The 14370-nt window shown below is 40.3% G+C and overlaps 1 long non-coding RNA gene across 3 annotated transcripts in view; it reads right to left on the reverse strand.

The window, feature by feature from the left end:
- The window catches only part of LOC123626039, a 28697-nt gene that overhangs the window by 8287 nt on the left and 6040 nt on the right, over positions 1-14370 (reverse strand). For all 3 annotated transcript variants that reach the window (XR_006730722.1, XR_006730723.1, XR_006730721.1), the window contains exon 2: positions 1027-1146. This is a non-coding gene — a long non-coding RNA (uncharacterized LOC123626039). The remainder of the gene's footprint in view (positions 1-1026; positions 1147-14370) is intronic.

Below are 14370 nucleotides of genomic sequence, written 5' to 3' on the forward strand. Positions count from 1 at the left end.
TACAAGTTCCCAGGTGACCCTGACTGTGCTGGTCCGGGGACACCCTCTGAAAACCACTGATCTAGAATCTGAAAAACTCCCTTTCCCAATATTTGTGTACTGAGAAACGCCACTCATGCTGCTCAATCCTGAAAACTTAACTGTCACCTTGACTCAAAACTGAAAGAGATGTGCAGTTCTGAGAATTTCTGAATTAAAATCTCTTTATTAATAACCGGTAGAATTTCCATGTTAGCCTTTTTAATGCCCTGAAGAGGTTATCACTAGAAACAAGGGAAGTACTAAATTGAGAAATGGATCACCTTCCAATGGCAGCTGCCACCACCTCGAGGGCATCTGAGCCAAATGAAAGTACACTCCACTTTCTCTTATTCTGCACACTGAATATATTCAGTCAGCAGAATCTCTAAGATCTGGGATAAAAGGCAGAAAGTAAAGAGTTAAGATCTAAATGCAACAATTCAAAAGTAAGAAATGAGATTTAGAAGCATGTGATAGCTTTATTATTCTACATTGCCCATTTTAGGACAGGATTTTTAAATTGGAAAAGAGAGCGCAAATTCTACTTCTGTCTGTATCAACACAGCTCCCTCCATTCACTCACTGCCCTCTGGCCCTGCAGATTTGTAAGTTCATAATATGCATGGGCTAACGTGTGTGCTCTACATGTGTGCACTCAGGGTGCAGCCTCACCTGGACCTTCCATTTCAGGAAGATGCCCCCAGCTATGAGCTCTGCAGTCAGGGGCTTGCAGGTTTGGCCCCCTCAGCAAAATGCTTGGCCCCAACCTGTGATCATTGAATGATGACTTTGTATTTTCATAATTAGTGATGGTCATCAGATACCCAGGACTATCTCTACAACTAGCCAGGTGTGTCTCTTAGTGGATTGGATTGCTTAAAAAAAAAAAAAACAAGGCAGATGACACATCCAAATTCAGTTGTAGGCGTAACTTCTGTGCCTATTAAAAATTCTATCACACTATTTCATAGTTAAACTTTATGATGTTCAAAATATTTAACTTACATCATGTGCTTTATACATCTTGGTGAGATTGGGTTTTTAGTAATGGCCATGATCTCCTTGAGTTTCAAGACTGCAGATGTCATAGCCTAGTGAGATTATGGAGTCCTGGGCTCTTCAGAGCTGAGGGGACAAAAGGGAGAGAAGAAATCTCAGGATTCCAGAAAGGAAGCAGATAAAGCTCTGAGCTGGCTTCTCACCTAGCACAGACTGCCCAGGAACTAGGGGTGTGGAAGAGCATGAAAATCCAGAGATGAAACAACTCTTGGTCGGGCAAGGTAGGTCACACCTGTAATCCTAGCACTTTTGGAGGCCGAGGTGGGAGGATCGCTTGAGCTCAGGAATTCGAGACCCACACGAGCAAAAGTGAGACCCCATCTCTACTAAAAATAGAAGGAAATTAGCTGAACAACTAAAAATAGAAAAAGCCAGGCATGGTGGCACCTGCCTGTAGTCCCAGCTACTCGGGAGGCTGAGGCAGGAGGATTGCTTGAGCCCAGGAGTTTGAGGTTGCTGTGAACTAGGCTGATGCCTTGGCACTGTAGCCTGGGCAAGAGAGTGAGACTTAGTCTCAAAAAAAAAAAAAAAAAAAAAAAAGATAAAAAAACCAGGAGAAATGCAAAATTCTTAGTCTGTAAAAAGAAAACATGCCATTCATTGGAAAAAAGCCTTTTCCCAATTCTTGGGTCAAAGCAACTTTCATGCACATACATTCTTACAGTAGATGCCCCGGCCATGTGGCAGTAGCCCCATCAGAGAACGAACACTGGAGTTGGCATCAGAAGCCCTGGGTTTGAGTGTTGGCTCCAGCTGGGTGATCTTGGATCACTCACTCGCTTCTTATAAAGTTGTAAAATATACCCCACTGTTAGCATGAGAATTAAGATGAAATAAATGAAGATTGCAAAGTGATACTCAAAGGTAAGGCATTTAAAAAATTATGGTTCCTTAATCATCGTTTGGGCCGTCCTTGCCATAAAAGTCATTGCCCTCCCACACATCTTCCCTGGTCTCAGTGGTCCACAGGTGTGCTCTGAATACATGGATTCAAAATCAGTCCACATCCTGCAGGGCTGATTTACGCTGGGGGTCTCGCTCTCAGCAATCAGTAACTGTGAGCCATCCCTGATTTATGACAGCACTTCTCAAGTTCAACCTCTTGATCAGCAAGTCAGAGATTAATCTGAGAAACCTGTTCATGTGTTCATTTGTCACAATTTCTACTTTTGGCCCAGCCTACTCCACCCATCCTTTCTTACTATCCTTTCTTCATAACGTAGCCTGACATTGACATGTCACGAGAGCTCTGCACATGCAGAGAGGTCTGAGGCAGAAACCGGCCATGAAGGATTGTGCAAGATTTTATTTAGTATACTCAGTTTTTAAAAAGTCATTACCCCTTGTTCCTAAAACCACATAGAGATGATGTCAACTGCTTATTTTAAAAGGGTTGATATAACAAAAGATTGTTTTCGATCCAAAAATCCCCAAAGACAAAATACATATCATGGAAAAAGTGTTACAAAGCTGAGATGAAAATTTTAACAAATGAAAATCAAAAACAGAGACTCAGACTTGTAAATAGCATGCCATCGTCACTGGCATTTCTTCTATTTAGGACTTAAAGAGTAAGGTGCCACCTTGGATGGCAATCTTTCTGAAATGAATTATATATGTAACTGATTATATATATCTAACTGATTTACCAAGGAATTTAAATTATGTTAGAATATAAAGATATTATTCTTCCCTTAAACACAGCTTGCAGTGATGCTATGTTAAGTGAGTTTTCTCCCTTCCCTGATGACGTCTTTGCCAGAATTCATAATTCCTGGTTGCTTTCAGTTATTAAAATATAGTCTGCTACATTCAAACCTCTTTCTGTCTTTGATACAGGCTGAACTTGGGGGTGGGGGCAAGAACTTGGAGTGTGGTGCAAGGTATGGTTTTTTCCTCATTGTTTCTCCCACCCTCGAGTGTTGGATTTGGTAAGCAGGTGGAGGGGCTGCTGGCCCCACCCCTGGGTCCAGCTGTTCTCCAGTGAGGAAGTGGAGGAAGATGAGGAAGTGCCACAGCACTCGATGAGTGGCAGTTGTGATAAGGAAATGTTTTGCAGGAACTGATGTTGGAATGCTTTGCAATAACTCTATGCTTAGCTGGATACTCATCCAAGTGCAAGTGAACAGATGGATTTGACACATTGTTTTATAGAACTCAGAGTGGTGGCTCTCTGGCCTGCTGTTGGTTTGCTCAAATACTGGTGACCTAGACTGACATGGTGGACTCAACATAAGGGGTCTGTCCTCTTTCCTTGGATGGTGTTTAATTTCATCCCAACCCCCTCTGTCACTGGAGACCCTGCAGAGAGTAGTAGTCTCATCTCTGCTCAGCCTCACTGGCAGTCCACAGTGACAGCTGTTTCTCAGGATAGAGTGCCCCATCATTTGGCTTGGTGACCCTGGTACCACAGCTCAACCTTCTGTAGGTTCTGTACTCCTTCGTGTGGAGCCGTGGGAATGGCTGGGATACTTTTCCCTTCTCTCCAAGGAGCACAGAGAATTTGGTTGGGGCAGGGCTGTACCCCACTTCTTCCCAGGCCACTACCACAGTTCCAGACTTGCTGGTGCAGAGGACTCCACTGTCCCTTCCTCCTTCAGAACATTCTAGACCAAAAATTGGCAACAGGTGTTAAGTGCTTGTATACCCCAAACTCCAGAGAATTCCCATCAAGTATTCTCAAGAATTCTCTCCCCATACTTTAGTCTGGCTCGTTAAGCCTTGGGCCAGGGGATCAGAGGCAACGCTCCCCTTCTTGTAGGCACCCCAATTTCTATAAATGATGATCTTAGAGAAAAGGAGAGAATTAAGTTAAAGGAAAAAAAAAATAAAGAAGGTGGGGTTTGCTTAGGTTTTGTTCCAGAACACATTTTACCTGATCAGGAAGTGGAATCGAATAAAAGTCCTCGGAAAAAGAACTAGAATAGTGTTTCACTTCTCTCAAAGATGTTTTGTGCCTCAAAATTCTTGGAATATTGACTTAAAATAGGATTAGATTCTGATTTCCTTCTGAGTGGAGCTCTCAGAAAGATTAGCTCCTAAAAAGCTTGCTATGAAGAAGAAAAAAAAGCAACAGTGGCACATGGGACCTTCTGGATTTCCGTTGTTTATCATTATTTTCTCTTTGATTGGGTGGGAGCCACACTCGCTCTTAGCCTTACGAAAGGAAGTTCCTTATGCATCGTGTCTCACAACACAGCAAGGTTTCACCTCATGGACCAAAGGGAACCTTCTGCTGGCCTGACTTGTCAGCATTTGTGCACTAGGACAATGGAGAAGTTAATGAATATGCATAAGGGCTAAAGGTGTTCATTAGTGGTGTGTGTGTGTGTGTGTGTGTGTGTGTGTGTGTGTGTGTGTGGTGTTAACATTTTGGACTTACATAGTTTGGTCAATGACACAAGTCTTGTTAAAAAAAAACCTAAATAACAGAGATTTCCCTTAAGGAGATGACCTACCAAATTAGAGTCAATGCAAGCATAATATATTTTATACCAACTATTAAATATAAATATCTGTCTCAGCACAGTGTGGCACTCAATAAATGTTGCTGACTCATTATTAGTCTATATGGATATTCTAATATTCTCTAAAAGATAAGAACGTCTTATTCTTGCATGGAATAAGTACTGAAGAAATTTTAGTTTCATGAACGAATATCCACCATTTTGGTAGATTAAAATATTAACCAATATATTGCCTTTCAGAGATTAGTTAAATATTGGTTTCTGTGGTGATATTTATTGTTGGAAATCTCATCCTCCTCAGTTTTTCCATCCGAATGTTCAGTGTCCTTTGTTTATATTTAACATGACACACCTGCAAAAGACAGGTAGCTATTCAGGTGCGATCACATCTCAGGATTTATTCTTTATCAGAACAGAATAAAGTGGAAGTGTGGAGTATTGCTAAAGCCACGTTCAACTTTGGCTGCAAGGATTTCTGACCTCCCAATCAGTAGAAATGATTTTCAGCATGTGTGATTTAGAGGTAAATGTGGCCATTCATGTTCAACAATGGGATATTAACCTAAATTCCGGCAGAAGTATTTTCCATGCGGCATGTCCCGCGTCTGGGACTGGGGGTGGTGTTTTCCTTCCTGTCTATCATAGCCCTTCCACTCCTTCAACCTGACTTTTTCAAGACCTGTTTCAAGTCTCACCTCCCCTTTAAATGGAAGTTCAAAATTTATTAATAATATTAGAAGCTATAACAATCACGGTTACGAAAATTTTACCTGTGACTAAATAGTAACCTCACAGTAATCTGGGTCAGAGGCTGAGGCTAGGAGCTGGAGGAGGCTGGATTTCAGGAACTCTACACTGAGTAAAACTGAAATGTGATATTAAGTAGAAGTCTTCACAGCCTTGCAGTCTGCAAGGCAGGTGGGCAGGTGAAGGCATTCAAGGGTAGTACTATTTGAAAAATCCTGGATTGGAAGCAGTCCCATAGTTCCACACTGTTGATCAGAAAAGATACCAACATTTGGCTGCTTTCATATCTGATCCCTGTGTAGAAGCAGTATTAGAACCCCGTGATTAAGAGCACCTGACTGGAGCCAACCGGACTATTAAGTCTGACCCTTGACTGCTGGCTATGGAACCTAAGGTAAGTCATTTACCTCTCCGAACTTCAGCTTCTCCACCTGTGAAACAGGGACAGTAATAATATCTATTTTCTATTGAAGTCAGAGGATAACAACCTCTGACTCATCATTGGGGAGGTTAAATCAAATCAAAGGACGCACAGGGATTGGTGGAGTGCTTGCAATTTGAGGCATGTTAGCTACTGGTTCTCACTTACCACCTAATGTCAGCCTCCAAATAGCCTGCTTGCTTTTCTCTGTGTTTGCTCTGCTACTCTTGCTTTAAATGCTTTCCTTCCGGCTTCACGAATTCTCTTTCTGTACCTCCCTCAAATGTCTCTTCTTCTAAGAAACTATTCCTGACTTTCCCAACTTCTCCACCATTGTGTGTCCATTCCAGTGAATCTAACACCTTGACTGCCCACCTTGGTTCGAGATCTCATGAAGACAGAAATAATACCGTGTCCTTTGTTTGATGAATTTTCACAAGTATGTAATAAATATTTTTGACTTAAGCCCCTAAATGAGGTAGCAGTCACAGTATGGAGAGTTTATAGAGGGTGCTTCTTTAATTCCTGATTTGAAAGTATAAAGTTCTATAAAATTATAAATAATAAGTAATCAAGAAGCAAATAATTTTTATTCAAGGGAAGAGTATGTATTAACAGAAGCATGAAAACAGATGATACCCTGTGTGGATAATTACTAGATCCACACGAACTTGGCTTTCAGAGAAGTGGGGTACGATGTTCTGTTTTTAGTTTGTAAGTCAATCATCCCAAAGCTCAGACAGATTGAGGTAAGAAAGGAGAAATGAGGTAAAATGTAAACAGAATGGGCTGAGTTGGACTGCTTATTCAGCTGTTAAGACATGCAGTAAAATGATAATTTTAAACAAAACATATGCATTCATGATAACATAAAAATGAATACGTTCAATCAAACTATGGCCTGTAGAGCAATAAACTGAAAGCTAAGAAACAGAAATGCATCAAGATAAGACAAAATAGATATGATCATTTCGGTCATCTCCATTTCACCATGGCCCTCCCACAGAGTTCAATAGTGCATAGAACTTGTCCGGAAACATAGCTTCACCTCTAATAAAACAAGGGAGCCAGCAGGGGTAAGTCTTTCATTTGCATAGTGAAACATAAAGAATCTGCACTAAAGGCTAGCAAGTACAAGCAATCGACCTGCTTCTGATCCATTAGGTGTGTGAAACTAGGGAAAGCATCAGCCTCTATGGACCTCATTTAACTGAAATGCAAATAAATAGGTTGAATTTGATGACCTCTCAGGCTCCTTCTATTCTAACATTCAACATAATACTTGCATAGCCTTGGAAGGATAAACTCCTATTACACTATGCAATCAGTTCTTAATTATGAATGTCAGGATTGTGGTATCTTTAAAACATTGTCATTTCATGAATCTGTAATGGGTCCACTACTCTCTAGCCTGGAAGTGGTGTGGTTAGGGTTGAAGGTGGGTTTCACTTTAATCATGACTAAAGTTGCAGCATAGACCAGAAAAGACACTTTCCCAGACTAGAAAATGAATCAGAAGATTCAGGGAAGTTAGAAAGTTGGCTCTTGCCTCAGAAAAAGACAAGTTTTTGAGGCCACTCTTGAGTAGTGAGAAATTAGACTGTGCTCAGACAGACATAGCATGGAACTGGGAGGAAAATAAGCCAAGCAAATTTTGTGAAAGCTGTGTTTCCCTAGGCTTTCTAAATCTAGTTGTTTATGTGCTTCATATACATAAATCCCTCTCTGATTCCTTGTAAGTAAAATTCTGGTATACGCAGACTTACTGCTGCATGAAACTCTTCTGTAGTTGCCAGAATTTCAGTTTGCGTATAAGCAAACCTTGAGTCACCCCTATCAAGGATAATTAGAAAAAGAAGGAGCTGGATATAGAAAAGAGAAAAGGAGAAAAAAAAATGAAAGCCGTAGAAACTTTTTTTCAGTGCCACCTTAGAAAAACAAATGAAAATATAATATTCTCTCCCCAAAACATGAAGGTTTATAGTTCTAAAAACTCTTAAGCTGACATTTGGTTCTGGTCATGATGAACTAACAAATATCAGACTCATCCTCCAAAAATAAAAACTACAAAACTGCACAAAATATATGAAGCAACAGTTTTCAATCAGTAGACAACAGACACCACAGGGCTGTGATTTTTTACAAAAAGGAAACAGTACATTCATCCTGATATTCTACCTAGGGACACTTTCTAAACTTGGAAAAATGGAGCCCAAACAGATGGCAGTGATCTCACTGGGCTGAGGGAACAGAGATTTTTGGTTCAAGGGTGTTAAGGCAGCTAGAATTTGGGGATTAGAACATTATAGAGGAGGAAGCTTCCCAGAGAAGAAGCTGCAAGAATCTTGGATTTTCAAAGGGTCCTCTAAGCCCTTGAGTTTTGGCTGAAGATAAAACTGTGCATGTGTAAGATGAGACACTGTAGGGCAGACTACAGCTACCGAAGGACTCTGAGCAGAACAGTTTTCAGAAATCATGTAGGGCTGGGAGATGTTGGAGTTCCAACCAGCCAGAGTGGAGAGAACTTGCTGAACACCTCAGATATTCAGTTAAGAGCCTAGAAAGCCCACACCTACAACAAGGACTATCCAAGACCTGCCTTAACAAATCCCAAAACAAGTCCCAGCAAAATCAAACCGATCCATCAGGAAATTAATTGGACACCAGAAGTTGAACTCAACACGCTTTAAAGAGCAACATCAAAATTCAGCACTAAGCAGCATTCTCAAAGCCTAGCACAAAAATTGCTAGGTATGACAAGAAGCAGGAAAAAGTAGCCCACCATCAGAAGGAAAAAAAGTTAATAGAAACAGACCCAAAGATGACACATGGTAGAATTATTAGACAACAATTTAAAAGAGCTATTATAAATTTGCTCAAGGATTTAAAGGAAAAGATGAACATAAGGAGTTAACAGACATGGAATCTCAACAAATAAAACATATAAAAAAAGGAACCAAATGGAAATTATAGATCTGAAAAATAAAATAGCTAAAATATAAAATTTCACTGCATTGGTTTAATAGCCGATTAGACATTGCACAAGAAAAGGCCAGTGATCTTGTAGACAGGATGATAGAAACTATGAAAACGGAAGCACAGAGAGAAAAAAAGAACTTAAAAACATGGACAGAGCCTCAGTGCCCTATGGGACAGCATCAAGTAATCTAATAAACATATAATACAGAGGAGGAGGAGGAAAGAGAGATTGAGGCAGAAAAAGGTATTTAAAGAAATAATGTCTGAAAAATTTTCAAACTTCTGGGAAAATTTCAACCCACAGAGTCAAGAATCTCAACAAACCTCAAGTAGAGCATAGTGATAACCACATCTAGGCTTCATAGTCAAAATGCTGAAATCCAAACAATAAGTCTGGGGTGGATCATGTTACATGTAAGAGAATAAAGATAATTGTTGACACCTCATAAGGCACAATGCAAGCGAGAAGTCAGTGGAATGACATCTTTATACTGAAGGGGCAGGGGGGCGCATGTGGGGACTGTTAATCTAGAATTCTATAACTAGTTAAAATATCTTTCAAAAATGAAGATGAAAGACACTTTCAATAAAGCAAAGCTGAGAGACTTTGTTGCCAGCAGACCTGTGCTACAATAAATGTTAAAGGATGTTCTCCAGGCTGAAGGGAAATAATACCAGTTGGACACTCAGATCTACACAAAGGAATAAAGAACACCAGAGGGGTAAATATATTTGCAAATGTAAAATATTTTTTTTGTTTTTTAAAAATTTCTTTCCAGGTAAATTGACCGTTTAAAGCAAAAATAAAACAATGTATTGTGGGGTTATGTTAATGTAAGATTATAACAATAATAATGCAAAGATGAGAAAGTGGTAAGTGGATATACACTCATCCTAGGAGTCACCAGGAATTGGTTCCAGGACCCCCTGTGGGTACCAAATCTGCAGATGCTCAAGTCCCTTGTAGAAAACAGCAGAGTATTTGCATATAAACTCCTCACATCCTCCTGTATACTTTAAATCATCTGTAGGTTACTTATAATACCTAGTACAATGTAAATGCTATATAAATAATTGTTATCCTGTATTTGTATTATTTTTATTTTATTTTATTTTATTTTATTTTATTTTATTTTATTTTATTTTATTTTATTTTTGAGACAGAGTCTCGCTCTGTTGCCCGGGTAGAGTGAGTGCCGTGGCATCAGCCTAGCTCACAGCAACCTCATACTCCTAGGCTTAAGCGATCCTACTGCCTCAGCCTCCTGAGTAGCTGGGACTACAGACATGCGCCACCATGTCCGGCTAATTTTTTCTATATATATTTTTAGTTGGCCAGATAATTTCTTTCTATTTTTTTTTAGTAGAGACGGGGTCTCACTCTTGCTCAGGCTGGTCTCGAACTCCTGACCTTGAGCGATCCACCCGCCTCGGCCTCCCAGAGTGCTAGGATTACAGGCGTGAGCCACCATGCCCAGCCTTATTTTATTTTTTTAAGTATTTTCAACTCACGTTGGTTGAGTCCACAGATGCAGAACCCACGAATATGGAAGGCCAACTATATTCGGTTTAAGATTTTATATGGGAAGTGGTATTATAAATGCGATAAGTTAAGGATGTAATGATAATCTTTACAGCAACCATTAAAAACAAAAACAGAGACATAGGCCAGGCGCAGTGGCTCACACCTGTAATCCTAGCACTCTGGGAGGCCGAGGCGGGAGGATCGCTAGAGGTCAGGAGTTCGAGACCAGCCTGAGCAAGAGCAAAACCCTGTCTCTACTAAAAATGGAGATAAATGATCTGGACAGCTAAAAATATATATAGAAAAAAAATTAGCCGGGCACAGTGGCGCATGCCTGTAGTCCCAGCTACTCAGGAGGCTGAGGCAGGAGGATCGCTTGAGCCCAGGAGTTTGAGGTTGCTGTGAGCTAGGCTGACACCACGGCACTCTAGCTTGGGCAACAGAGTGAGACTCTGTCTCCTAAAAACAAAAAAAAATAGAGATATAACTCAAAAATCCAACATGGGGCAACATGGAATACTAAAAAACAAAAAATAAAAAACTCAACAAATCCAAAAAAATTAGGGAATGACATAAAAAAAAAAAAAAAAAAAAACAGATGGGACAAATGGAAAACAAATAGCAAATAAATCCCTGGGCCAAATGTAATGGTTCCTGAAGGAACTCAGTTCCTGTGGGAAAAGCCCTTATAAATATTGTTATGGTCACTAAATCACATAATCTGAGCAGTAATATCTCTGAGAATTTATACATGTAAAATTAGTATAAATGGGTTTTTAATACTTTCCATTTACTATTTTGTTCTCAAGAGAAATTTTAATTGTTTCATGGTCAGAATAGCATTAAGTGAAAAAAATTTAAAAATTAAAAAAAAAAAAAAGGGAGAGAAATTTTTAGAACCTTCTTACCCAGCAGTTTCAGCAAGAAGCTTGGAAATTCTGCCTCGCTGCAGATAAAATACACCTTGAGACTAAGAACCATTTCCCCCATCATCCAGGTATTTCTGATTCTGAGACTGGGAGTTCCACTGTGGCTGCTCAAGACAATAAGCTTTGGGTACACAGACTTTTACTTAAGTCGCCCTGCCCAAGAGGTTGTGAGTCTGGGATGCCCTCACCTCCTGAAGGAGGTGGTGGGAGAGGTAAGACTTTAGCAAACAGATGTGCAGTGGGAGCATTGGACAGTCCTCGGCATGAACCCTGAGGTCGCCCAGCTGCTGGACCGCAGAGAAAGACGACGAGCCAGGTGCAGATGTCCTCTGCGAATGTGGGAGAGTGACCCGCAGGTTGACAGATGGCAGGACTGAGAAACAGATCACGGGTATTGCAGACATCAGTAACCTGAGTATCAAAGCCGGATTTGTTTATGGCAGAACTGGAATTCCAGAGGGGACGTTGGAGAAGGTTATGTGGAAGGGAAGCGTGGGAGGAAGGGTGAATCTGGGGTGCAACACAATCAGCTTATGGGAGAGGATAAAGGTGAATGCAGAAGGCTTAATTCTCTGTTTATTTCTTTCTGATTTTCCTTTTGCATTTACTCATGTTCTTTACGAATTGTTAGTCGGCCTGGGCTGTGCACTGAGGAACACAGCATACTCCTTTGTAGCTGTTGTTTATGACAGAGCAGGACACTGGACACCAATTGCTCCCCAGGGGAAGGCAACGCCCCAGGGGACAGAATCAAGACCAGAGTGTAGACCCTCCAGTTCAGGAGATGTCCCTCTGGAGCTCTTCTCTGCAAAGCATAACTGAAGGGCTATGGATTTCATGTGTGGAGGCAGATTCTTTCTTTATGATGATATCTCATATTTAATCCCATCGCTGCTGTTGATATGTGAACACGGGCAACTTAACCTCCACGTGGTTCATTTTCTCTATCTATAAACTGTGGAATGGGATATTTACGATGTACCCAACTGATGGGGAGTCTCATAAAACAAAGTAATTACAAAGACTTTTATGTTGTGCGTGTGTGATAAAATAAAATTGACTCCATTTCTCCAGCCTTTAAAGCAATGTGTAATGAAGTCAATGCGCCATTTTACAATGACTAATGAAATCCAATTTAAATACAAACTTAGTAATTTATAAAAGTGGGGAAAAAAAAACACCAAGGACTTGGTGTTTTTACTTTAGTCGAAATGTATGAACATTGTTTTCTTATTTTCCAATGACATCTTGAAAGTCATAAAAGCCAAGATATTACCTACATTAAAAATTTTGTAAGTCTATGAAGTTTCTAGAGGTGATTTTTACTCTAGTATCTGAGCAGTATTTCTAAAGAGGCATTGAGTGCAAGGTCTAGTCTCTCCTATATCTGCTTTCTAAGTCTGATTTCCTTGTTTCCAGTGGAATTTAGTAAGCTTCATTTTTTTTTTAATTAACTTCCCCATAGCCATCAAATTCAAGAAACAAATTTGTTCAACTCCACATTTTTTCAGAGGTAAAACTTCCTCTTTAGTCCTGGCGTCCAAATCAGACTTTTGCGACTTGCGCTGTCCCCGTAACCTTGCTTCTTGTTGTCTCTGACCAGCGGCCAAACAGGCAAAGGCAAGTCCAGTAACATGATTATTTTCCAAACCCAATGTTTTCAGCCTTTGTTTTACTTTTAAATGTGGCCAATTTCAAATGCTTCCAGGCTCATGAGTAACAACAAACACACACACACATACACACACACACACACACACACACACACACACACGAATGCAGAGCAGCCGGCAACTTCTCTCCTGCTCAATCAGGCTTCAGCTGTTTGCATGGCAAAGGTTCTGAAAGAAGGATTTTGCACAAAGCTTTTGAGGTCAAGAAACCCAAAGCTATGTAGAATCATTTGCTCTTACTTCTTTTTTTGTGGTCCTGATTTTTAAGTATAGGGGATTTTACCCATTGCCTGAAGCTCATTAATCACGGTAGCTTTTGATTATGAAAAGTACTATCCAGAAGACAGTCCTCTGGGGATTTGGCAGAGAGGGTCTATGCCCGTCCCCTGAACGTGCCAGCACATCCTGAACTCTGCCAACTCTGATTACACTCGGCATTAATTGACGATGCTGCGAGATATAAACCTTCCCGAGTGTAGCCACCTGGTGCAGATTAAAATCTGAGTCGTGCTGGTGAGGAGGTCTGAGGGATTGGGAATACAAGGCGGTTTTAATCTTTTCCAAGTCAGGCCGTTTAGAAATATCCATACATCAAATGTTCATGGATCTCATGCAATTTCCTTCTCGGAGGAGAATTCAATTACCAGTAACATGAAGTGGGATTAACTTGTGGTGGTGAACCATCTGGAAAGAGAAGATTCACCGTCCCCTGTAAATATGTTCAGAGGTTTGCCACCATGATGGGGAAGAACTTGCTGAAGGTGCTCAAAGCCTTGTTCAGGGGCCCAGTGGGATTCAAACACCACTAGAGGAGAATCTAGACCTCCCTCGAGCCTGAAATATATTCCTTTGGCACAGGATGATGATATTTGGGTTTGAGGAACAAAGGAACAAATTTAGAGGAGCCCTGGAAAGTAGAGGACCCAGGGGAGCACTAGAGGCAGAGAAAGTCTTCACATTTTAATTGTAGAAAACTAACTGGCAGAGTCTGGGGCTAGAGACAAGATGGCTCAGACATAAATAGCCTGGGAGACCAAAGGCCAAGGCCAGAGTTCTCTTGGCCAAACCCAGCTTCATCCTGAAATGATGCCAGTCTGTAGAGTAGGAAAGATGCCAGGCCTCTGGAGGGGGGGACTAACCTCTACTAAAAAGTAAATAATAGCCATAACAATTTGGCCAGGAAACCTCTGTGATATGAGGACAGAATCAGATAGATTAGAAAAATAAAAGACTATTTTAAAATTGGTTTTATTAAATTTCACCATCTTTACAAGTAAAATAACCAACAAACTATATACAGAGTATCTTCTTTGATTCATAAATAAATTATGATATATCCAAATAATAGTGAAGCCATTAAAATTATGACATGTAGCTACACTGATTTTTGAACAACAGACATAAGGCTTCTAGATGGATTTGATGAGGCGAGAATAAGCTTGATATTAAAACCAGGTAATGGCACTACAAGAAAGGAAAATTACAAACTAAAGCAGTTTTGAACAGAAATTCAAAAATCCTAAATAAGATATTGGCAAACCAAATCTAA

This window comes from Lemur catta, chromosome 1 (genome assembly GCF_020740605.2).
Source record: "Lemur catta isolate mLemCat1 chromosome 1, mLemCat1.pri, whole genome shotgun sequence".
Taxonomy (NCBI): Eukaryota; Metazoa; Chordata; class Mammalia; order Primates; family Lemuridae; genus Lemur; species Lemur catta.